The following is a 26,094-nucleotide window of genomic DNA, read 5'->3' as shown; positions in this document are numbered from 1 at the left end:
GTTTAAAGCAACCATAAAAAAAAGCGACAATGTGTTTTCTTGGTGCAGGTCACCATAAAAAATGGGACTCACATTGTCAAATTTTTTTTATGTTGCTGCCTTTCTTGGCCAGGTTGCCCTAAAAAAAAGGGACTTACCTGGTTAAAAACGTTTCAAAAAACAAGTCAATTTGTTTTTTGTGTTGCTGTCTGTCTTGTTCAGGTCGCCCTCAGAAAAAGGGACTTACCTGGTTAAGAAGGTTTAAAGCAACAATTTAAAAAAAGCGACAATGTGTTTCCTTGGTGCAGGTCACCATAAAAAATGGGACTCACATTGTCAAATTGTTTTTATGTTGCTGCCTTTCTTGGCCAGGTTGCCCTCAAAAAAAGGGACTTACCTGGTTAATTCAAGGTTTCAAAAAACAAGAGTCAATTTGTTTTTTGTGTTGCTGTCTGTCTTGTTCAGGTCGCCCTAAAAAAAGGGACTTACCTGGTTAAGTAGGTTTAAAGCAACAATTTTTAAAAAGCGACGATGTGTTTCCTTGGTGCAGGTCACCATAAAAAATGGCTCACATTGTCAATTTTTTTAAATGTTGCTACCTTCCTTGGCCAGGTTGCCCTAAAAAAAAAAAAAGGGACTTACCTGGTTAATTCAAGGTTTCAAAAAACAAGAGTCAATTTGTTTTTTGTGTTGCTGTCTGTCTTGTTCAGGTCGCCCTAAAAAAAGGGACTTACCTGGTTAAGTAGGTTTAAAGCAACAATTTTTAAAAAGCGACGATGTGTTTCCTTGGTGCAGGTCACCATAAAAAATGGGACTCACATTGTCAATTTTTTTTAATGTTGCTACCTTCCTTTGCCAGGTTGCCCTAAAAAAAAAAAAAGGGACTTACCTGGTTAATTCAAGGTTTCAAAAGTGTTCTCCGGCTGCCGTGGTGGTTTAAGGTGACGGATCAACGGGAATACAAATCACTCGCCGCAGAAGGGAGATCAAAGCGGGAGAATCAAAGGAAATATAATGTTCCTGAAGGACGATGGTTCGTCTATGGTGGAGTTTGTTGAAAAGTTAACACTAGTTGGCACTTTGACTTTTGCAAAGTCACAAAAAAAAGATGGCGAAGCTAATGCTAACTTTCAACCAGACGACACATCAAGTTTAATGAAAGTTCTGGAAGAAATACGGGACTTTCCCAAAGACCCCCAAAAAAAAAAAAAAAAGGTGACAACGGCGTGGATGGGGGTGGAGGTGACTTGTGTCGCCACACCACATCCACGCTGTTTGATGACACCTCAAAACAAACTTTCAGCTGGACAACACAGCAAGTTTAATGAAAGTTATGGAAGAAATACGGGACTTTCCCAAAGACCGAAAAAAAAAAAAAGGTGACAACGGCGTGGATGGGGGGGGGGGTGGAGGTGACTTTTTTGTCGCCACACCACATCCACGCTGTTTGATGACACCTCAAAACAAACTTTCAGCTGGACAACACAGCAAGTTTAATGAAAGTTATGGAAGAAATACGGGACTTTCCCAAAGACCCAAAAAAAAAAAAAAGTGACAACGGCGTGGATGGGGGGTGGAGGTGACTTTTGTCACCACATCCACGCTGTTTGATGACACCTCAAAACAAACTTTCAGCTGGACAACACAGCAAGTTTAATGAAAGTTATGGAAGAAATACGGGACTTTCCCAAAGACCGAAAAAAAAAAAGAGGTGACAACGGCGTGGATGGGGGGGTGGAGGTGACTTTTGTCACCACATCCACGCTGTTTGATGACACCTCAAAACAAACTTTCAGCTGGACAACACAGCAAGTTTAATGAAAGTTATGGAAGAAATACGGGACTTTCCCAAAGACCCAAAAAAAAAAAAAAGTGACAACGGCGTGGATGGGGGTGGGGGGTGGAGGTGACTTTTTTGTCGCCACACCACATCCACGTTGTTTGATGACACCTCAAAACAAACTTTCAGCTGGACAACACAGCAAGTTTAATGAAAGTTATGGAAGAAATACGGGACTTTCCCAAAGACGAAAAAAAAAAAAAAGGTGACAATGGCGTGGATGGGGGGGGGGGGGGGGTGGAGGTGACTTTTGTCACCACATCCACGCTGTTTGATGACACCTCAAAACAAACTTTCAGCTGGACAACACAGCAAGTTTAATGAAAGTTATGGAAGAAATACGGGACTTTCCCAAAGACCGAAAAAAAAAAAAAAGGTGACAATGGCGTGGATGGGGGGTGGAGGTGACTTTTGTCACCACATCCACGCTGTTTGATGACACCTCAAAACAAACTTTCAGCTGGACAACACAGCAAGTTTAATGAAAGTTATGGAAGAAATACGGGACTTTCCCAAAGACCCAAAAAAAAAAAAAAAGTGACAACGGCGTGGATGGGGGGGGGGTGGAGGTGACTTTTTTGTCGCCACACCACATCCACGTTGTTTGATGACACCTCAAAACAAACTTTCAGCTGGACAACACAGCAAGTTTAATGAAAGTTATGGAAGAAATACGGGACTTTCCCAAAGACCCAAAAAAAAAAAAAAGTGACAACGGCGTGGATGGGGGTGGAGGTGACTTTTGTCACCACATCCACGCTGTTTGATGACACCTCAAAACAAACTTTCAGCTGGACAACACAGCAAGTTTAATGAAAGTTATGGAAGAAATACGGGACTTTCCCAAAGACCGAAAAAAAAAAAAAAGGTGACAACGGCGTGGATGGGGGTGGAGGTGACTTTTGTCACCACATCCACGCTGTTTGATGACACCTCAAAACAAACTTTCAGCTGGACTACACAGCAAGTTTAATGAAAGTTATGGAAGAAATACGGGACTTTCCCAAAGACCCAAAAAAAAAAAAAAGTGACAACGCCGTGGATGGGGGGGGGGGGGGGGGTGGAGGTGACTTTTTTGTCGCCACACCACATCCACGTTGTTTGAAGACACCCCAAAACTAACTTTCAGCCGGACAAGAGTTCGTCTATGGTGGAGTTTGTTGAAAAGTTAACACTAGTTGGCACTTTGACTTTTGCAAAGTCACAAAAACAAGATGGCGAAGGAACAAGGGGGACTGGAACTGGCGAAGGAACACGGGGACTGGAACTGGCGAAGGAACACGGGGAACTGGAGCCGGCGAAGGAACACGGGGAACTGGAACTGGCGAAGGAACACGGGGAACTGGAACTGGCGAAGGAACACGGGGAACTGGAACTGGCGAAGGAACACAGGGACTGGAACTGGCGAAGGAAAAAAAGGTGAAAACGGCGGGGATGGGGGGGTGTGGAGGTGACTTTTTTTGTCGCCACACCACATCCACGTTGTTTGATGACACCTCAAAGCTTTTAGAAGTTTGGTCATTTGCAATGCTTGCAGAGTGTCCACGTGAAGTATAGTCATGTAGCTCAGCGAAAATTCAGACAGGAAGACATTGGGTACTGTTGAATTAGACAATTTACTAAAGCAGTATGTAAATTAGGATTTACTAATATACCATAACTTCATACATGTTGTTATAGAATGTGTGTTATTGTTTAATAATTTACAATATTGCTTGGTAAGTGTCTGTGTATTATTGTTTAATGCATTGCTGTAACACACTGGTAAAGATGAATCTCTTTGTGTGCCGAGAAACAGATAAATTGCAGCAAGGGATCCCTTCCCCCGAAGTTCACACCTGGCTCGGAGAGACTGAGTAGCAGACGGAGAGGCATGCTGAGGACCCCTGTGATGCCATTCAGAGCAGGAGACAAAACGACTCAGAGGAAGAGGGACGGATGACTTCAAGTGTCAAGGGGCGTGGACACGCTTTCAACACCGACGGACCGACGGCTCGGCCAATGAGCGAATTGGGGAAAGGTGTTACCAAGACAATGTATCCAATGAGAAGTGGATATTTCCCCTGGGGCGGGACGCCCGGGAAATACAAAATGAACTTTCGGATGCTGCCGAGACACTTTTTTAGGTGGAGCGAGAGACAGTTAACTACAATTGGTTTAGCCAGGAGTGGTCTGTGGATTGTGAAGCCTTAGAAGTCCTCGGCCGAGAATTTATACTCTGTATCTGAACAGTTATTAGTTATTATCAACGATTGATAATACTTTTTATTAAATACATTTTATTATAACTTTTCGACTCCGGACATTTTCTTCGGTTCAGCACCGGGGGATTTCTGAATACCGTATTTTTTGCACTATAGGGCGCACTAGATTATAAGGCGCACTGTCAATGAATGGTCTATTTTCGATCTTTTTTCATATATAAAGCGCACCGGACTATAAGGCGCATTAAGCAGAAAAAAACAACTTTTCTTCGTAATCTTTTGACAGTTGCTGCGAGACGGTAGTTTGTGTGGTGGATAGAGAGATTACGTCTTTTCATAAAACGAAAGCACCAAGAAGGACCGCCTCGAAAGTCATTGATATTCATGTCCGGTGCTAACGCTGTTGCCTTCAGTCGAATAGAGACTGTATTACTCCGCGACGCTCCTGGCTACGGTAGCCGTAATGCTGCAAGCGGTGCGGCTTTGTAGTTTACCAAAGTCGTACTAAAACATTTTGACTTAGCGCCGTGAGCGCCTTGTACCACACAAAATCGCTTAGAGGTCAGTAAGCAAAACCAGAATTAATCCATATATACGGCGCTTCGGATTATAAGGCGCACTGTCGTTTTTTGAGAAAATTAAAGGCTTTTAAGTGCGCCCTATAGTGAAAAAAATACGGTACTTAACAGTACAGCTGGTTCATTCACAAGTCTTGCAGCGATTACTCCATTAGCTGATTGGGGGCGGGCCCGATGAATGAACCAACCATTTAGAGCCAGCCCAGTTGGATAAGCCAATCACAGAGTAGTTGGTAACACTTTAAAGTTGTGTTCTCTGCTGCTGTCAGTTGTCGTTTCAGCTCGCGTCAGTTCGTATGGGGAGATTGGTCCTGGTCCTCTGCTGATTGCATCTAGTTATTGGGAGCTGAAACATGTCAGATTCCGATTGTGGTTATCTCGTGGAGAGGTGTGTTCAGTGGCAGCCGGCGGGCTGCCCTGCTCAGGTATAGGGCGTATTCACGTGACGTCAGAATCTCAATCGCGCCATTTTGGGGTCCCACTTATTAAATGTCAGAAGAAGTTGACCTGGCTATCGTGTCCGCTGTTTGATTATGCGAGAGCCCAGCAACCTCATGTCCTTCTGCATTACCAAAGAAAGATTTCAGCAGTTGGAATTGAATATTTGCAATGCTTTTTTACCTGATTTTACTCGCTCAACACTTTGTGGTTAATTCGCTAGTTACCAGCACATAGCCCGGTCACATTCCTGTAAAACAGTTTTCATTTCCGCTATCGACCATGGGACATTAACAACTATTTCTGCGTTATACTTGTTGTGGAAATACCACAAATGTTGGAACATCAAGCGCCCCGTGTCTGGGTTCATATATGATCCGTAGTCGCACAGCTCCGCCTCCAGGACGAGTGTCTGATGAAGCCGCTTCCAGCGCTCCTTCAGGACCAGCAGTGACTGTTTGGTGGCCGTGCTGAGTGCTGTTCCCATGGAGCCAGTGTTTTATTTTACCTTGAAATGAATCACAGAGTAAAGGCAGACATCGCTCGACGGAGTTGCCATGTTCATGGCTTCCTCCCAAGTTTCCATCCACAGTTCCTTTTGCGCAAGTGAAAGACATTGATTTTCGCTCGGCGAAAAAGCAAAAGAGATTATTGACGAGGTGTGTCAATGGAAACGTGCCCACAACCCGATGTATCAACAGAAACACATGAGAACAGTCCTAACGCTCATACGCCGAGTGAAGCCGAAGTAGATGCATGACAAGTTGAAGTAATAGCCTCTTGTTGAGCTGATAAACCCATATTCTGAATCATTAGTCCCACATCCAACAATGAGGCACAGTATAATCACAAGGCACACCGCTTTGAACTGAAATCGTGTCTCTTTCAGGATATAATAGTCATTTCTCAGGGAAGAGTGGCATACAAGCAAGCAAAACAATGCCGTGGTGGGACCCCAAGATGGCCCCCAGAGTTTGTTGTGGTCACGTGAGTGAATACACTCTATACTCACCCAGTGCGGTGTTTCAAGCAGCGAGCCTCCTCTCCTGCTTCACTAGCAAGTAAGGCTAGTTAGTTGGCTGTTATCAGCTGCTCCCTCTACGGCGACGGGACCGGAAGAGCGGGTGTATGCCGAGGCTGCAGGCGAAGAGGTAGCACGGCGCTTCTGGTAGTTGGTACGCCAGGAATTCGTCTCCTCTGCGATTGACAACGGCGTCATCTCCGCCCTGCAGTCACGGTGTAGCTTCATGCACACCATCGATGCTCTCTTCAAATCCCGGTAACCGCTGTGTCTTTATTACGTTGTTTCGGCGGTGCCAACTGGGCTCCGTGAGGTGAACCGGTACACTAAACAAGTGCACTCTGAGTTCAGACTGCCCAAGCTCAGGACCGTCTTTTCGATTCAAGCAGTACGAACCAGTCCTTCCAGTCACGGAAGGGGAGCGTGTTCAAAAGTGATGTCGCTTGAGAAATGACATAACGGGGCAGCAGTTCATACAAACTTTAATGTCGCTGTAGGACGGCGCCAGGCATGCACGCATCAGGAGAAGTATCGCAGCCGGCGATTACTCTGGTAGTCCCGCTATGGTCGCGGCTTGGTCGTGACATCGCATTGTCGAACGTGTATTCTGTTTTGACATAGCCTGATCGTTGTATCAACGGATACGTAGTGTAAATAAATGTTTCTAATTTAGGTGAACTTAAGGATGCAGTTGCAACTAAATAATACGTAATGTAGTTGACTGCCGCGGTAAGTACATTTAGTGGGAGGATGTCGGTGAGAATAAAATATAAATATATTTATATATTGTATACAAATGAAAATAAATATTGTATATATTAGTTTATATTTGTAAAGAAGGTCGAAGTCATTGAGTCTGTAAAGTCAATAGAGCCTATGTAGTCCGGAGCAAGTTTCAGCCTTTACAAGTCAGCTGGGACTAACGCCAGCCCTTAAGGCTGACTAGAGCAAACATTAAGCCTGTAAGGCTGGCGCGAGCATTGAGCCTCGGAAGACTGGAGCAAGCGGTGGGCCTGTAAGACTGGCTGGAGCGAGCCATGGGTCTGGAAGGCAGGCTGGCACGAGCATTGGGGCCTGTAAGACTGGCTGGAGCTAGCATTGACCCTGTAAAAGCTGGCCAGAGCGAGCATTGAGCCTCTAATGGCAGGCAGGAGCAAGCATTGAGCCGCTAAATTGGGGAATGGGAGTCGATCTGTTGGAAACTTGAGACTTTCAAATATTTACTTTCTTTCTGCCTACCTGTTCGTGGTAAAGGTGGCGTTGCTTGGTCACATATTTGTAGTTGGGTAGCAGAATAAGGTAAAAGCCAGTGGGCTTGTTAGGATACAACATTTAGAAGTATAATAGAGGTAGCATATATTTAGTAGGCGTGGGCTTTTGGGTTTTTCTTTAATAGTCATTAAACGTTTATTCAACAGCTCGTCTTTAAATGTGGTATTAAGTTTACAGAAGTAACAGGATGATAACGTTGGCTGGTTGTAAGTATACCTGACAGATGGCAAAAGGAAGAGTTTTCCATCAGTCCATGCTCCTTGTCTAATGTTAAATCTGAGGAGAAATGTGGTTGAACTAATGCTCATTAATCAGGATATCGTGATCACGATCTCAATCTATTTCAACTTCAGTGTGGCAATTCATATTCACCTTTAGCTGTGGGCTTGACACCTGAGAAGTAATTCAGCGGGCAATCTGATTGGCAGGTTAGTACTGTTGCATGTGGAATGACTAGAGAGGTAAGAAGGTAGAATAGAGAGTATCTATCAGGGGTAGGTCCAGCGTAAGGACGATATCGGCTGGGTCTTGACCCTTGCATAAAGGACTGCATAAACGCTTTGCTGTGAACGCGGCAGTATGGTCGTGTGCGTCTGCGGAGGCTTGGTCTAGGACGCAAGAACAAGTAAAAGAGTTTACTCTTACTCACTCTCCTGGCCATTGGTACATTCGTCAGAGGTGTCATACCTGAGGAATGCGCGTTTATTGCCTGCTCTCTGGACATGGCATCGGCCTATCTCAAATTTGCCCGATATTATCTATCTTGACGGGCCGGTATGACCTGCGGGGCAGGTTGTTGGACAATTTCTGTATGGAGTAGCGTTTGCTGCAAAGGCTGATGGTGCATTTCCTGATGCAGTCAAGGGCTACACGGATGCAGGCCATCCGTGGTTTTGGGGGGTTACTGGCCTCCCTCTGTGACACGGTTGCAGTCCGTCAATGGTGATCGTTAAGCAACTTCATTAGCTCAGGAGACGCTCATCTTCCTAAGACCTCAGGCCATTTTCGGATCCTGGATGGTCTTCCGGCAATACTCAAGTACCTAGGCAGCTTTATGCGGAGGGCCTCTTTCTTCGATCAACGAAGCATTATGTAGGTCAAAGGGGTAGCACAGAGGCTGCTACTTTGGCTAACCCCTAGGCATCGCAGTTGCACTGATGCCGGGAATGGGACAGCTGTAGACCTTTACCTTGACCTCAACCTAATGCTGGCAAATCAGAAATCATTGAAGTCCGGCACTATATGGTAAGTCATTCATATAATTGTTTGTGGTGTCCGTTTCAAGTATTGGTTTGCAGTGACTTGTCAGTCATCTTATGTACAGCCGTATCTCACCAGAGCTAAGGTTCCAGATCCGCTCGCTAAAACGGACTTGTGGAACCATTCTGGTGCGACGTGATCAGTTTTCTTGTGATTTTTCTCAGTTTCCTGCTTCTACGTTGCCTCACCTAAACGTGTTCTTCTAGCATTCTCTAGTTTCACGTTGCCCTTAACTAACGTGAAGCATGCTTGAGTACCTCTTGGTTCGGCCTAAGACTGGCTCCTCTGCTCCTCTCTTCCTTACCCCGGGGAAGGTGGCCATATCTCAGACTTGGTTCCGGGGTCATGTGAAGGTCATCCTCCCAAATAGCAACTTAGCCCAGCCAAACTACTCGGGGCATTCTTTCCGGATAGGGGCTGCTACTTCGGCTGCCTGCCAAGGCATCTCCGCCTCAACTCTCCAGAGAATGGGGAGGTGGTCCTCCTCTGCCGTTGGCTCCTACATCCGGCTGGACCTCGACACCATATGATCAAATCAAAGGTCCCTAAAACCTTAAATTGGTAAGGTATTCATATAACTGGTGGTGGTGTTCATTTCGCGGCTATGCTGGCCTTAAATCTATTGTGGTTTGGGAACCATAGCTTATTACTGGTAATTTCATTCCGGAGCTAGAATTCCCAGTCATTTCTGGGTTTACATTTGTTCTGCCTTGTTGTGATCTGTTCTCTATTTCCTGCTTTTACGTTGCCTCGCCTAAACGTGTTCTTCTAGCATTCTCTGGTTTCACGTTGCCCGTAACTAACGTGAAGTTTCTACTTCCCTGGTTGACGTTGCCTATTTTAACGTAATAGTTAGTGGTTTACGTTGCCCGGCTTAACGTGATCTTTTCTAATTTTCCTGGGTAAACGCTGCCTGGCGAAACGGTATCTTTCTTATTTTCCTAGGTCTCCGTTACCTGGCAAAGCGGATTATCTTCCAATTTCCAGCAAAAAAATCAGGCAAAAGATGGTATGAAAACCCGCTCTCGTTTACAGGTCCAGTGGAGGGCCGTCACAAGATGACATAAAATTCCTGTTTCCGGGTATTTCTTGTTTCTGGGTCTGCGACGAACCCGTCCAACGAGGACACAGTCTCTTTCCCGGACGTACTTCCCCGGATGCCTGGGAACGCCCAGGCCAGAGTCCGACAGGGGTCTAACGAGAAGCGACCAACCGTTAAAATCCGACTCGAACTGTCCTGCGGTCTTGAAAGTGACCCCTACTATCCTGTTCTGCGGTCTACACAGGACCCCAACCTGTTGTCTGCGGTCTACCCATGACCCCAATCTATTCTTGTCTGCGGTCTAACTTGACCCAACCTATCCGGTCCTTGGGAGCGACCAAGCATGTCGAGACCCCCCGCTATCCATTCGGGGATCTTAAAATCCCCTTCTCCTTTGAAGTGGTAGTTCCTATCCACACTGTCCAGTTCTGCGGTCTACTCTCGACCCCCTCCTGTCCTTGTCTGCGGTGCGTCTTCACCCCTAATCTGCCTTTCTGCGTCATTTCCGACCCCACTATCATTTTCGGGATCCGGTTGGATCCTGCTGTCTTAGTGCTGTATATCTAGATCGGCACTATTAGCTTCTGCGGTCGATAGAGACCCCTGTATCCTTCTCTGCAGTCCTTCGGGGCCTTCCCCTCTTGCTTTTTAGCTAGACCTTCTTAACTCTGTGATGTTTACTATTACGGCAAGCCTTAACCCCTTCGAACCATAACTAGTGGTTTCATGAATTGGTTCTAGGGGTGCCTAGGAAACTTCTGCGGCTGTAGGTAAGGTTGAATTTATTTTATACATATAAAATAATTGTCTTTGGGTGGACCAAGTTGACCAAGTTGATCACCGGACTTAATCCATGACAACCCAGGGTTCAGATCAGGAACCGGGAGCAGAGTTGTAGTTTAACACCCTTCTCTGCTCTTCCATTCGAGCAGTTACCCACCCATGACTTTAGAGTAGAGACTGTGTCTGTCCCACGGCCACTTCAATTAAATAAATCAAAAGTAAGCAGAAGAGGAGTCGTACACAATAACCTTATACAAGTTAACACCATTATTTCAGCAGTGCAACAAAACAGGACTATTAAATGTGGTCTCCTAAATATTCGATCTCTGTCATCTAAAGCTGTGTTACTAAATGATTTAATATCAGATAATCACATTGACTTATGTTGCCTAACTGAAACCTGGCTGAGCCATGAAGAATATGTCTGCCTGAATGAATCGACTCCTCCAAGTCATATTAATACTCACATTCCCATCTTTGAATCGAGCCTATTAATTAATCCTCAACCAAAATTACACTACACCTCATTTGAAAGCCTTGTTCTTAGTCTTTCACATCCAACCTGGAAAACACTACAGCCAATTCGATTTGTGATTCTGTACCGGCCACCAGGTCCATATTCAGAGTTTATATCTGAATTCTCAGAATTTATATCAAGTTTGGTTCTTAAAACCGATAAAGTTATTATTGTTGGAGATTTTAATATCCATGTGGATGTTGATAATGATTGCCTTAGTGCTGCATTCATCTCCTTGTTGGACTCGATTGGCTTCTGTCAGAGAGTACAGAAACCCACTCACAGCTTTGGCCACACGCTTGATCTTGTTCTTACTTATGGCGTTGACATTGAGCATTTGAACGTCTTCCCACAGAATCCTCTTCTGTCAGACCACAACCTCATAACTTTTGAATTTATACGTCAAAAGTTTCTACACCAGATGTCTAACTGACAGTGCTTTAGCTAAATTTAAAGAAGCGATTCCTTCTGCATTTGATTTCAATATAACAGAGGACTCCTGGTCTAACTTTAGTCCGTCCCAGATTGATCATCTTGTTGACAGTGCCATAGGCTCTCTGAGAATGACACTGTCTGAAGAAGAAGACAGTGAGGAAGAGGAGGTTTGCTCCTGGTATAACCCTCAGACCCGCAAACTGAAGCAAGCTTGAGCATATGGCGTTCAACTAATCTCGAAGAATCCCGCTTAGTTTGGCGAGATAGTCTTAAAACATATAAGAAGGCCCTCCGTAATGCCAGAGCAGCCTATTACTCATCAGTAATAGAGACAAATAAGAACAACCCCAGGTTTCTCTTCAGCACTGTAGCCAGGCTGACAGAGAGTCACAGCTCTGTGGAGCCGAGCATTCCTATAAACCTCAGTGGTAATGACTTTATGAACTTCTTTAATGAAAAGATTTTAACTATTAGGGACAAGATTAATATTCTCTTGCCCATAACCTGTGCCAATCTGTCCTCAAGTGGAATGGCCTTGGAAACCGCTGTATGCCCTGGTGTATATTTGGAGGGCTTTTCTCCCATCAACCGTGACCAATTATCTTCAACGGTTTCTACTTCGAACACGTCTACCTGTCTCCTGGACCCCATCCCGACGAGGCTGCTTAAAGACGTTTTGCCTTTAATTGGCGGCTCTCTATTAGATATTATCAATGTGTCTCTGCTAACAGGCCACGTACCACACTCCTTCAAAGTGGCTGTTATTAAACCTCTCCTGAAGAAGCCCACCTTGGATCCAGAGGTGTTGGCTAACTACAGACCGATCTCTAACCTCCCTTCCTCTCCAAGATCCTTGAGAAAGTGGAAATCAGTTGTGCGACTTTCTACATCATAATATTTTATTTGAGAAATTTCAATCAGGATTTAGAAAACACCACAGCACCGAGACGGCACTGGTGAAAATTACAAATGACCTCTTAATGGCAGCAGATAAAGGACTCCTCTCTGTCCTGGTCTTGTTAGACCTTAGTGCTGCATTCGACACCATTGACCATGACATCCTGTTACAGAGACTGGAGCAGTCGATTGGCATTTCAGGCACGGCACTAAGTTGGTTTAAATCCTATTTATCAGATCGATCTCAGTTTGTATTTGTAACCACTAACGTTAATCACGGAGTTCCACAAGGTTCTGTGCTTGGACCAATTTTATTTACCTTATACATGCTTCCTTTGGGCAATATTATCAGGAAACACTCTATAAACTTTCATTGTTATGCAGATGATACTCAACTATATTTATCGATAAAACCAGAGGAGAGCAACCAACTCGGTAAAATTCAAGCATGTCTTAAAGACATAAAAACATGGATGACCTGCAACTTCTTGATGTTAAACTCAGACGAAGTAATTTTAATCGGCCCTGAGCACCTCAGAGATCAATTATCTGGTGATGTGGATTCCATTGCCCTGGCATCCAACACCACTGTAAAGAATCTTGGCGTTATCTTTGATCGGGACTTGTCCTTTAACTCCCACGTAAAGCAAATCTCAAGGACTGCATTCTTTCATCTACGTAATATTTCAAAAATCAGGCACATCTTGTCTCAAAAGATGCAGAAAAATTACTGCAACTCCTTATTATCAGGCTGGTTATCAAGCTCCTCTTTTATGGAACCAGCTTCCAATTTCAGTCCGGGAGGCAGACACAGTCACCTCGTTTAAGAGTAGACTTAAGACCTTCCTCTTTGACAGAGCTTATAGTTAGGGCTGAATCAGGTTCACCTGGTCCAGCCCCTTGATATGCTGCTATAGGCTTATAGCTGCCGGGGGACGTTTAGGATGCACTGAGTACCTATCTCCTCTTTTTTTTTCTCTCCTTAAGGATGAATTTTCATCTCTCAATCACACGTTACTAACTCTGCTTTCTCCCCGGAGTCCTTTTGACTTCACGTCTCATGGGGTCATCGGACCCTATGAGATCTGCCTGATGGATCATTGAGGTCTGGGTCGTGGAATTCCTGCTCCTGACTACGCCACTGTCCTGTTGAGACTCCGCCCACTGTTGAGACTCCGCCCCCACCGCCATCTGCCTGATGGATCGTGGAGGTCTCCATCGTGGAATATGCCTACTATGAACTATTCATACACTCTGTCATATTCATTGAATGTATTTTAACTCTAAATCTGTCCTTCTGTACACATTACATCTATTGCATCTGTCCATCCTGGAGAGGGATCCTCCTCTGTTGCTCTCCTGAAGGTTTCTTCCTTTTTCCCCTGAAGGGTTATTTGGGAGTTTTTCCTGGTCCGATGTGAGGTTTTGGGGCAGGGATGTCTATGTGTACAGATTGTAAAGCACTCCGAGACAAATTTGTAATTTGTGAAATTGGGCTATACAAATAAACTGAATTGAATTGAATTGAATTCTGCCTGCGCAGATATCAGCATCTCTACCCCTAGTTTATCCTATTTCAGGATGGAGTCCAATCGCCAAAAAGACTTTGCACTATTGCAATATTCTATTGTAATAAATGATTGTTAAACTCTAAATACCCGTCTCTCCTGATTGAAATGTAGCTCAGCAAAAATTCAGACAGGAAGACATTGGGTACAGCTGGTTCATTCACAAGTCTTGTAGCGATTACTCCATTAGCTGATTGGGGGCGGGCCCGATGAATGAACCAACCATTTAGAGCCAGCCCAGTTGGATAAGCCTATCACAGAGTCGTTGGTAACACTTTAAAGTTGTGTTCTCTGCTGCTGTCAGTTGTCGTTTCAGCTCGCGTCAGTTCGTCCCCAGGCTCCTCCAATTGGCGTTGCGGCAACGCATCTTCGACACCACCACCAGTGTCTGGACTCCATGGGGGGATTCTGCCTGTGCAGATATCAGCATCTCTACCCCTGGTTTATCCTACTTCAGGATGGAGTCCAATCGCCAAAAAGACTTTGCACTATTGCAATATTCTATTGTAATAAATGATTGTTAAACTCTAAATACCCGTCTCTCCTGATATTGAAATCAAGTTAAATGTAAAAAGAAGTGATGCAAGAAATGATAATGACCCACAAGCCTCAAAAATAAAAAAGGCACTGGTAATGGTACTCCTGGTTTACTGGGATGGGGTTCGATTCCCTGCAGTGTCCTGATACTTTTTTGGCATAAACATGGAGGGCCATAATATTTTCAATATTTTGTATTTATGTATTTATTTATACATTTATTAAAGCATTCATTTATTTATTCATCCATTCTCATCCGCTTATTCCGGGGTCGGGTCGCGGGGGCAGCAGACCCAGCAGTTTGACCCAGACTTCCCTCTCGCCCGCAACACTTTCCAGCTCATTCTGGGGGATCCCGAGGCGTTCCCAGGCCAGCCGGGAGATGTAATCTCTCCAGCGTGTCCTGGGTCTTCCCCGGGGTCTCCTCCCATTTATTCATGCATTTATTTATTTATACTTAAGTCATTTTAAGTCCTCCATAAGGAAGGAGCTTGCAATTCTCGGCATGTAATAAAATACCTCTACAAAATAAATCAAACATTGATAACTCAAAATATTCATAAGATATATACTTTCTATTAATTATAATCACTGAGGAGCCACACAAATATCGTATTTTTAATCCGTACTTCGAATGAATCATTCAAACTTCTGATATTCATATCAGAAGTTAATATATATTTAATAATTTACTAAAATATATTTATCTTTGAAGTTTCGTTTTACCCTGTGCGCATGTGCGCTCTCGCGAGGTGGACGTCGCTTCTGGCTTGCGCGCGCAACTCCGCGTAGGCTGACCAATCGCGTGGCTTCGTGGGAAGAGAAACATAAACAGTTGAGAGCTACCGGCTAATTTACAGCTAGCTGCTTTACTCCGAAGCACAAATACTATCAACGTGGACGCGGACGTGAGCATGTCGGGAACAGTCGTGTTAGCCTAGCGTGCTCGCGCAACGCTCGTTAATTAACGAGCTTGTTGCTCCGGTCTAATACGCGTTAGCTCGCGCGCACGAGTTTTATTTTGAAAGTCCGTAACGCTCGTCCCGCAGTTCGGATGCGCTGCACGCGATAATGGAGATGGCTGTTAAGGGTAAGTGCTTAAGCTAGGGAGCTAACTGCTAACTCACTAAAACAAACTCCATGCATGTTCACACTTTCCTTTAGTTCGTTAGCGAAACGTCGACTCACTCGTGTTAGTTTTGACAATTGTCATCGCCATAAAAGGACACACTCGGTGCATTCCTTTATAACTTTTTAGGGTGAAAAGGTATTTGGTATTATATATTAAAACACGACTTATAATGTTCACTCTTAGCTGCTAGGGTTGTTGTGGATTTTACTTTCTTAAAGGGGAAATAAATTCAAAAGAAGAGCGCCGATGCTAATGTACAGGACGGAACTGGCCTGTTGGGCTTTCCGTAGCACTTCAAAAATTGAGCAATGAGCATTAACTGTCGGATAGGAACACTGAAGAATGGCCTCGTTGCATAAGGACGGTCCTAATCCAGCGGCCTGTGTCGTGCTGACGTCACTGAGTGTTGTTTGCTGTTGTCATTTCCTAGGAAAAGCCAAAAGGAGACACCTGACCGCGGGGGAGTGTGAGGAACTGGGGCAAAGCGCCCAGGGCACTAATACCCTCACCCGACCCCACACCCGACCGGTCACTGGCAACCCCACCCGGGGGCTTCACCCCAGGACACCCACCAAGCGGCGGAAGTGTGGTAATCTGCTCTATACCGTCTGCTCCGAGTGTTTTGACTAAAGTGCACTTGAAGTAACATTAAAAATACTTGTACTCTCACAAAAAACTGTCATAAAGTTGTCACACATGAACTATTTGTTCCGTCTCTCTCACATGTCAGCATCTGCCTCAGGAAGTGTCGCCGGGCAACAGAAGGGCATCGACAACTTCTTCTCCGTGACGGGAGTCCTCAGTTCCAGTCCGCACAAATCCCCCCAGCCCGGCTCGTCCACACGGACTCAACGGGAGGCTTTTCTCTGATGAAGTGCCGGGGGTTAGGAAAGAGGAAGAGGAGGATGACGATGATGATGTCAGCCTGTTGGCAGCACACCCTGAAGAAGAGGAGGAGGTTGGCGATGAAAGCCTTTTAGCTGCAGAGTTGTTGCGAAAGGAGGAGGACGTGGATCACCTGGAGGGAATCACAGCGGAGATGTTCGGAGACGATGATGACTTCGACCGATGTGACGGTGATCTTCGCGACGCGGAGGGCGAAGCGGAGGCCCTGCCTGACTCCCACTACGGGCTCCTGGGGAGCAGGAAGGTCTTGCGTGGATGACCTTCCAGAGGAGGTGCTGAGGCAAGTTCTGTGCCTGGTCCCGGCCAAGGACCTCTACCGCAGCGTCAGCCGCACGTACCACCGCTGGAGGAACATCGTCCAGGACGCAAAGGTGAAGCCACACAACTACACGAAGTCACACGAGTCTCAACGTTTTATTAAGAATAGACGCCACACTCACGGCCAACACGCCGAACGGAAGCTCCAGAGCTGGAGCTCCATTCGGCTGGGTCGCTTGACCCACTCTCCCCATGGAAAGCACTCGAAAGTCGGATATAGTATCTATATGTATATATATATATATTGTAGTGGCACTCCGTATAGTTCTGGGTCTTCTGTACCACAATTTTGAGTTCAGTCTTAGAAGCTATTGATTGACACGCGAGTGAGACGAGTAGTTCTTCCATAAAAAATGTTTACTAGAAAACGTAGTTGCATGTTCACACGGTCAAAAAACGATGTCGCTTCCAACATCTGAGCTCAAACACGACTGACGGTCCAAAACGCAGGTGTTATACTGACGTGACGTCATCTGATTGGAAGCTTATATTCTGACAAGTTATTCAGCTTTTAAATACAATACTAAATTATATATGTTGACCTAAACATTCTTTCAAATCATAATGAAAAAGATTTATCTTCAGTTACCTTTTTTAATCTTTTTAAACTAAATTATTATAACAAATGGCTCTTACATTACATATATACATATATATGTATATATATATTAGTGCTGTGAAAAATAACGCGTTAACTCAGTTAATTAAATTACAGGTTTAACTCGTTATTTATTTTTAACGCATGCGCAGAATGAGCTTCCAATCCGTCTGTTGTTGGTCGTCTCGAACCAGCAGCACACATCGGGACGGAAAAAAGTCACTAGCACCCCCCCCCCTCCCCCCCCGTCAACAACTCTTCTCGGAGCTCTTGCCTGTCTTGAGAGCCCTGTAAATGTATATATGTGATTAATCATGATTAATCCACAGAAACCTGTGATTAACCTGATTAAAAATTGTAATCGTTTCACAGCCCTAATATATATATATAGTAATAGTTTATCCGCCTCTTGTGGTTGGACATTGCCGTGATGGTGTCTTTTAAAGCTCACGACGTGAACACTGTTGTGCTGGACGTTGTGCGTTTGTTTGTGTTCCCTCGTGCAGTTCGTTCCCTTCAAGAAAAAATACTTCCGCTACATGATGACGGAGACGGTGCGCGAGGTCTGCTCTGCCCTGAGGGACAGCGGCATCACCGATCCAGCGGCATCGCTGCTCAGCATACGGTCCCTCGTGATGTGAGTCTGCGTTTACTGCGGGACACGTGCGTCATTCTGCGTAGACCGAATGACCCGTTCTAGAATTCAACTGAACTTAACGCTCGTCTAATTACTTATATTTTATTGTATAATAATTTTATTTTATGTTAATTCTCTTTTATTTTGTATTAATTCTCTTTTATTTATATTAATTATCTTTTATTTTATATTAATTATCTTTTATTTTATATTGATTATCTTTATTTTATATTAATTATCTTTTATCTATATTAATTATCTTTTATTTTATATTAATTATCTTTATTTTATATTAATTATCTTTTATTTATATTAATGATCTTTTATTTTATGTTAATTATCTTTACTAACATCTACTTAAGTTGTGACCTGAAGTCTGTCCACTGCTGTAGCTGCCATGCAATCTATCCACCGGTGCATCTCTGGCTTGGACTTTGACTGGGAAGACAAATATTGATCTTGTCACATTAAATTCTAGAACTCTAACTGAGGTAATTATTTATAGCAACAACGCTTCCTGAAATCTAAAACCTAATTTCTGATCTTGGTGTCTTTGTGGATCAGAGCTTCATCGATGCAACTAAATCCGATTTATACTAAATCAGCCAATTATGTAATAATATTTCCTAAGCAGCATCATTTTTGATGAATGATACTTTTTAGACATTTTTTCATGTCACTATCTAGTTTCAGCTATAAACTATAATCGGATGATTTAAACGTGACACTGACAAACTTCTCAAATTACACATTTGAGGAAAAAGTATTCAGAATTCTGAAATACTTAATTTAAACTGTCGGCTGAACTGAATTCTGTTGACTTTATTTATCTGTCGAGAAGGACACCCGGCATAATTTTTTTTAACTGTCTCTGTCTTTGTTTGGGTCAGTTTAATGTCCCAGCATGCGGTCAGAGAGCGGGCGAGGCCCGAGGACGTCCTGGAGCGCGTCAAGAAACAACGGCTCTTCCCTCAGGCCGAGGCCTCCATCAGATTACGTATTCCTGATATTCAGAAGTCGTACAACCTCGGAAACGAGGTATGATTCACAAATACACAAATACGGTCCTCTGGTGAATTGCATGTAGACATTTTCATTTCATTTCATTTATTTGAACACAACCCAAAGAAAGAAAGAAAAAACATAATAAAAAGCAATAAACATACAGGTTACGATCAAATATAGGTTTCATTATAAAATCATTAAAAATATATAAATAAAATAAAAAACATCATAAAAAGCAATAAACATACAGGTTATGATCAAATATAGGTTTCATTATAAAATCATTAAAAAGAAAATTTAAATATAATAAAAAGCAATAAAAATACAGGTTACGATCAAATATAGGTATCATCAAAAAATCATTAAAAAAATAACATTTAAATAAAATAAAAAACATAAAAAGCAATAAACATACTGGTTACGATCAAATATAGGTCTCATTCAAAAAAATGTTTTAAATAAAATTAAAAACATAAAAAGCAATAAACATACAGGTTACGATCAAATATAGAACTCATCAAAAAAAATTGAAATAAAATAGAAAACATTATAAAAAGCAATAGACATACTGGTTATGATCAAATATAGGTCTCATCATTAAAAAGATAAATTACAAAATTACAAAAAACATCATGAAAAGCAATAAACATACACCCAATCACTGAGGAGGGTGTCACGATTCATGCTCACATCTGATTGGTGATTTTAAAAGAGTGATATGTTCTATGATATATGTATATGAAGAGGCATTCCAGAGGTGTCCTGCTTTCACTGAGGAAGCAGACTGGCTAAAGGAACATGTATGTTCACGTCACTCGTGTCCCGTCTCCAGGGCCCCAACCCGTACGCGGCCATGGCGGTCATATGGCCGGCTGCCTGTCGAGCACCGCCATCACGGAGTACCTCGGCCTCATGGCCACCATGTTCCTCACCTTGAAGAGGAGCAACATCAAGACTAGTAGCCGGTAAGAGCTGCAGGAGTCGCCGGCTTTTAGTTCCTCTGCTCGTCTTCCCCGTGATTTTATTATTATTATAATAATAAAATGTTCTTGTCTGTCCCAGGTTGCATTACAACATCTACTACGTACTTCACCTGATGGAGAACGGCCCCTTCTCGGTGCACTCCGGGCAGAGCCAGTGAGTAGCAACATGTGCATGAGGACTATGCCAGCAGGAAGTGGACAGGAGGAGCACCAGGTACTGTTCTGTCTTTTGACTGCCGAGATACACACACATGCACACACACACACTCACACACATACACACACACACGTACAGTTTTTCCACCCCCTTTGTTTTTTCATTCGCCAGAGTCTGGGAAACGGTGAAATGGACAACGAGGAAAACCAACACAGAAGCAGACGGTGAGCATGTGTGTGTGAGAGTGTGTGAGAGTGTGTGTGTGTTCTCTAGGCCTCCTACGGTAGGCTGTAACTCTTTTCCACCCTTATCGAGTGAGTACGTATACCGTCTTTACCTTCTCTCGCTACCTATTTCCTTCACTCACATGTCAGACACACAGTGATCACACTTGTTGAGGAAGAAGCTTAGACTGCACTAAACAAATAGTGTTTAGTTCCAGCTCCTGAATGTTAAGGTTTATTTTTCTAAATCACCTTCAACCGTCTGAATTCAGTGAAGCGGTTACAGTGTCGCACGCAAACAGTCCGAAGTGTTCAGGCGTCTCTTAAATAAGCTTCACCCTCTGACTAGCGGAGGTGTGTTGCTTTATACGTTAATATCTGATGGATCTGAGTAATGTCCATCTCCGTATTCCATTTTTCTTATAATGTATTTACTCCAAAAAAAAAAAAATGTGTTGACACTGCCTCCCGTGTGCTGGTAAAAAAAAACATCGGCCACCCAGGTGCATCCTGGTCCTGAAGCTCCTCACACCTACATATACCCAGTGTTACCTAATCAGGGAACCTAAAACTAAATATATTTAAACAACAATCACAACGTATGAAACTAAACTAAAACTATCATAAAAAAGCCAATGTTTTTTTAATCAAAATATAACCTAAATAAGCAAAGATTAAACAATATTACTTTACAATAAAACTAAATACAAATGTTAAAATAAATAGCTCCAATACCGATCATACAGGAAGGAGTATACAACATATAGTAACATAGAGCGTCTATGCAGGTTATAAATAAGCGAGTTTGCTCATATCTTCAGGGATTTGTATATATTTTGTATATTTGATGTTATACCTGTTCAATCGAGCTCGCAGTGAGTCTCCCGGTCTGTAACTCGTTCCTCCTGCAGGCGTTGGGATCATCGCCCTGCTGAAGCACACGCTGCACAAGGACTGCGTGGTGATGGTGAAGCAGTTCCGTCCTCCAATGGGATGCCACACGCTGGAGTTTCCTGCAGGTCGGAACCGACTCAAAGAGATACGCATCGTTTCCTGTTTCTCAGTCTCTGAGACGTCTGGTTCTTTTGTGCTCTTTTGATTCTTCTTCTTCTTTTTTTTTGTGTGGCTCTGCTGTGCTCAGGGTTGATCGACGAGGGGGAAAGTGCCGAGACGGCTGCTTTGAGGGAGCTAAAAGAAGAAACCGGCTTCAAAGGGGAAGTAGTGGGAATCACTCCAGGTATTCAATTCAGTTTATTTTGTATAGCCCAGAATCACAAATGACAAACTCCACTCAGAGGGCTTTACAATCTACACATACGACATCTCTGACCTTTGACCTCACTTCGGATCAGGAACAACTCCCAAGAAAACTCTTTTTAAACTATGACGGTGTTTTATCAGCTGTGTGTGTGGGGGACATTGTGAAGAAGTTCCATGATCTTTTAAAAATAATGATATTAATTTATGGCCCAAACAATGTCATAACATGTTTGTCTGGATCCCAGTGACCTGCCTGGACCCCGGTCTGTCTAACTGCACCTCCCAGTTGGTCATGGTCAACATCAACGGAGACGAGGGGGAGAACATCAACCCGACGCAGCAGCTCGGTGAGAAGACTGTCGGGACTCATTCACGTGTCTCCTGTCTCCTGTCCCCTGTCTCCTTTTCCCTGTCTCCTTATTACTTTCGCTCTGACCCCAAACCTCACATGCATGATGAAAGGAAACGCGTTTAATCATTTTGTTCTCTTCCGCTCTTCCTTACAGCCGATGGAGGTGAGTTATGTCTCTTTTTTTAAATATTGTATCAGAAATGCAGATTTCTCTTTAACAGAGCGAACCGAGCATTGTTTCCTCTCCTTTCAGAATTTGTGGAAGTCATTCTCCTCCCGCTTGATGAATTCCAAGTGAAAATAGATGGTGAGGTTTCAGGTCGTATTTGATATTTTTTCCCGGAGCGATGACTTTATTACGAGAGCGAGGCATATTTATTTTATTTATTTTATTTATTTTATTTATTTTATTTATTTATTTTATTTATTTTACTTATTTTATTTCTTTTTATTTCTTTTTATTTTTTATTTTTTATTTCGGTTGTAAATGATAGATGAAGTCAGTTTTTCCATTGAAATATATTCTGACATAACATTTTTCCAGTGTGTTATTCTAAGCTTTTTTCTATTGGGAACAACACAAACTTGCTGACTTTCTCTCTTTCTCTCTTTCTTTCTCTCTTTCTCTCTTTTTAATCCGGCAGATCTGCTAAAGAAAGAGAAAACCATTGTGGACGCCAAAGTGTACATCTTCGCCATGGGGATGGTTCAGGCCTTCTTCAAGCCGAGGGAGCTGCCCGTCCTGAAGCAGTGAAGGGAGGAAAGGAAGGAAAGAACAACAAGAGAAAGCCTTCCCAAATTGTAATAAGAAATGATGTGAAGAGTTGCCGGTCGTGGTTTTTAGATGCTTCGTAACTTTGCGTTTTAACATCGTCTCTGACGTATTTACGGACGTTCATAGAGCCAAATGATGGGAGACGCCGTCACGACTGTGTTAAACATAAACGACAACAAAAGAAGACAATTAATTATGAAATGGAAATCTGAAAAGAATGCTTTGCATTCGGGAAGCGAAGCGATGGCGGCGCTCGCTTCACGTGGACCGGCCTACTTCTTTGGTTGTCAGGGACCAAACACGGCGAAGCTTTCTCCGGTGGGACCAACTGTTCCGCCGTTTGCACACTTAACGCGGAACACGTTCCAGCCTTCAGTCCCTAATGACTAATAACTTTATTTTTTATATACATGTAGCTCGATGTGTCGAGTAATCTCGAAAAACATTCCTAAGGTGCCGTTTTGTCGCCTTAATGGGAGGAGCCAATTCTACTCCCGATTCTTTCCCCATTTAGAAAAAAAAGACGCTTTATTTGCCGAAATTCGATACAAATTCTCGCTCCATTTAGTTTAGTTCGTTCATTTCTTTTGTTCTCGTGGATACCCGTGAAGCACGACGCGTACCTCTTCGGGATGTCTTTTGTCCAAATGCATCCTGGCAACTGAAGAAACAGTCACTTTAGAAGGAGTAGTCGATGCTTTAGTTGTAAAATAACCCGTGCGTTGTGATGATGGTGACATGTAGCAACTGTTTGATGCACTAACACATTTGGGGGGGGGGGGTTCTTGTGTGACTAAAGCTGTCGCGATCAGGGCAGGGACTGATTAGTAGGAAATCATTTGTGCTGTAGCTCCAACCTCGCGGTGCAATTAACAAAACATTGACGCTATACTAGAAACTAGAAATTACAGACCAATGAATAAAAGATATTACCGTTGCCTTCCGCCGTCGTCGTCTGTGTCTCGCACCAACTGAGGAGGTGATGGAGGAAGTACTTCCTGAGCTGATGTCAGGTCCTATAAATAACTTTAATAAGCGCCAGTGGTCCGTGGTGAATTATGACTTCTCCCACAAGGAGGCCTGGAAGTATGTTTTGATGAATGCACCCGTCTCTTTAATTTAACGGTAAATCCTGACGTATTAAACATTTAACTGTTGATTTTGTTGGTATAGTTTGAGCACTTCTTACTGTTTCCTGTCCCCCATTTTAGTGAGAAGTTATGGGGTAACTGTGTTTGGCAGAACAGTAATGTGTCCCTCTTTTATTTCAGTTTAGGCTACAAGTTACTATGATGTGTAAGGAAAATATCTGCTGATGACCTCATCCATTCATAGATCTCTATAAACAGAGTTCCTCTCAGTGGCGGGCCTTCTAAGCCTTCTCTGAAGGCCTAAACATAATCACAAAGTTGAAGCTATTTTATCATTTAAAAAATAAATAAAATCTTTATTTTCTGAATTTTTATTTTCTTATTGCACTATTGTCTTCCTCTGTTGCTGCGCTTCCAGTCTAATTTATTGTAACGGGAGCTTTTATCCAATCAGATGTCAGCTCCACAGTCGCTATGGAAGTAGAGCAGCTCATCTCAGGCCGAGTACTATGGAGGACTTAAAATGACTTAAGTATAAATAAATGAATGAATAAATACAGAAAGAAATAAATGCTATACTATATATATATGTATGTAATGTAAGAGCCAAATGCATGATTACCTTCGCATTCTGAGAATGCGGAAGGTTATGTTTTGATCGCCGTGTATTTATTTATTTATTTGTATGCGTGTTACTCGCATAACTCAAAAAGTATTTAACCGAATCGCATGAAATTTGGTGGGATGATTGTTTGTTATCCGGGGACCATTTGATTAGATTTTGGGATCGATCGGGTCAAAGGTCAAGGTCATGAAAAGGTCAACATTTTCTTTTTACCATAGCGCGGTCAATTTTTATCCAATTGGCATCCAAACTGTTCATAATTCAATGCCCAATCTTGTGACATGCGATGTATGTGCTCTACCGAGTGCCCGTTCTAGTTTGTTTATGTTGCAGCTGCGAACAAACAGTGTGAACACAAACTGTGTTTGTCTCATTTTTGTAGAGGTGATTTGTGAATTTGTAGAGGTTATTAGTGAATGTAGGAAGCATTAAACACTATTTGCTGAAACAGTGACAATGAAAATATTATGGCCGTCCATGTTTATGCCATAAAAGTATCAGGACTGCAGGGAATCGAACCCCATCCCAGGAAACCAGGAGTACCATTACCAGTGCCTTTTTTCTTTTTGAGGCTTGTGTGTCATAATCATTTCTTGCATGTTAAACTGTTAAATTCGTTTCTAATTATTCTCATTTCATATACATGCATACATCAATAAGACTAGTCTGGATGCATCTGGAGGTCCTTCCTGCTCGGGTCAAGTCCAAGAGGTGAAACTCGTTTGTTACCTTCGCATTGAAAATGCGGAAGGTAATGTTTTGATCGCCGTGTATTTATTTATTTATTTGTATGCGTGTTACTCGCATAACTAAAAAAGTGTTAAACCGAATCGCATGAAATTTGGTGGGATGATTGGTTATTATCCGGGGACCATTTGATTAGATTTTGGGATCGATCGGGTCAAAGGTCAAAATCTTCTTTTTACCATAGCGTGGTCAATTTTTATCCAATTGGCAACTAATGCCAACATGTTCATAATTCAATGCCCAATCTTGTGATATGCGAAGGTATGCGCTCTACCGAGTGCCCGTTCTAGTTACATTATGCAATGAGAAAGTGCCCACGTTACACATGTTGAAATGTCATATTTCCATTATATATATAACTAGCATTATATACATATATGCTAGTATATATATATATAAACTGGAAAGAGGAAGTAACCAATATAAGTTCCACAAGGAAAGGGGGTTACTGATAACCTAGATAATAATCATTGTCACACTTGCACAAGTACGATATTTATCAGCTACATCAGTAGACTCCCTTTCCAGCTATGTGAGATAGGATTAATTGCCTGTGTACTATCTGAGTGTGCAGCCTTATATGTCTGAATGGAGGTTTTAGATCTAAACTTAGGAGTCAAGGACAGAGACGTGAGTGTCACAGAGATAGGGCGTTTGTAATGTTATAAAGTTACGTCAGAAACAGTAACACTGGCTGAGGAGAGAACACAGTGGTAATTATGCAATACACATGCAGATACGGTACATGAATAGAATAACATAAACACAAGTATGTTCTTCAAACTGCAGTCTGCCTTGAAGTGATTTAGTGCTACAAATAATTGGCCATTTACAGAATAAACTATTGGTTAAACTTCAGTGTATGATATAAATTGTTAACTCGATAAATCCACAGTAAAGTTGTACTTGCTGT

At 42.9% G+C, this 26,094-nt stretch overlaps 1 pseudogene; it reads left to right on the top strand.

Moving 5' to 3' along the window:
- The first annotated feature begins 15,226 nt into the window (after window positions 1–15,226).
- Window positions 15,227–20,332, top strand: LOC130210027 (F-box DNA helicase 1-like; annotated as a pseudogene).
- The last annotated feature ends 5,762 nt before the right edge of the window (window positions 20,333–26,094 follow it).

This window comes from Pseudoliparis swirei, chromosome 19 (genome assembly GCF_029220125.1).
Source record: "Pseudoliparis swirei isolate HS2019 ecotype Mariana Trench chromosome 19, NWPU_hadal_v1, whole genome shotgun sequence".
In the NCBI taxonomy this organism is placed as follows: Eukaryota; Metazoa; Chordata; class Actinopteri; order Perciformes; family Liparidae; genus Pseudoliparis; species Pseudoliparis swirei.
The sequence above is the reverse complement of the archived record's forward strand: the minus strand, read 5'-3'. Positions and strand labels throughout refer to the sequence as shown.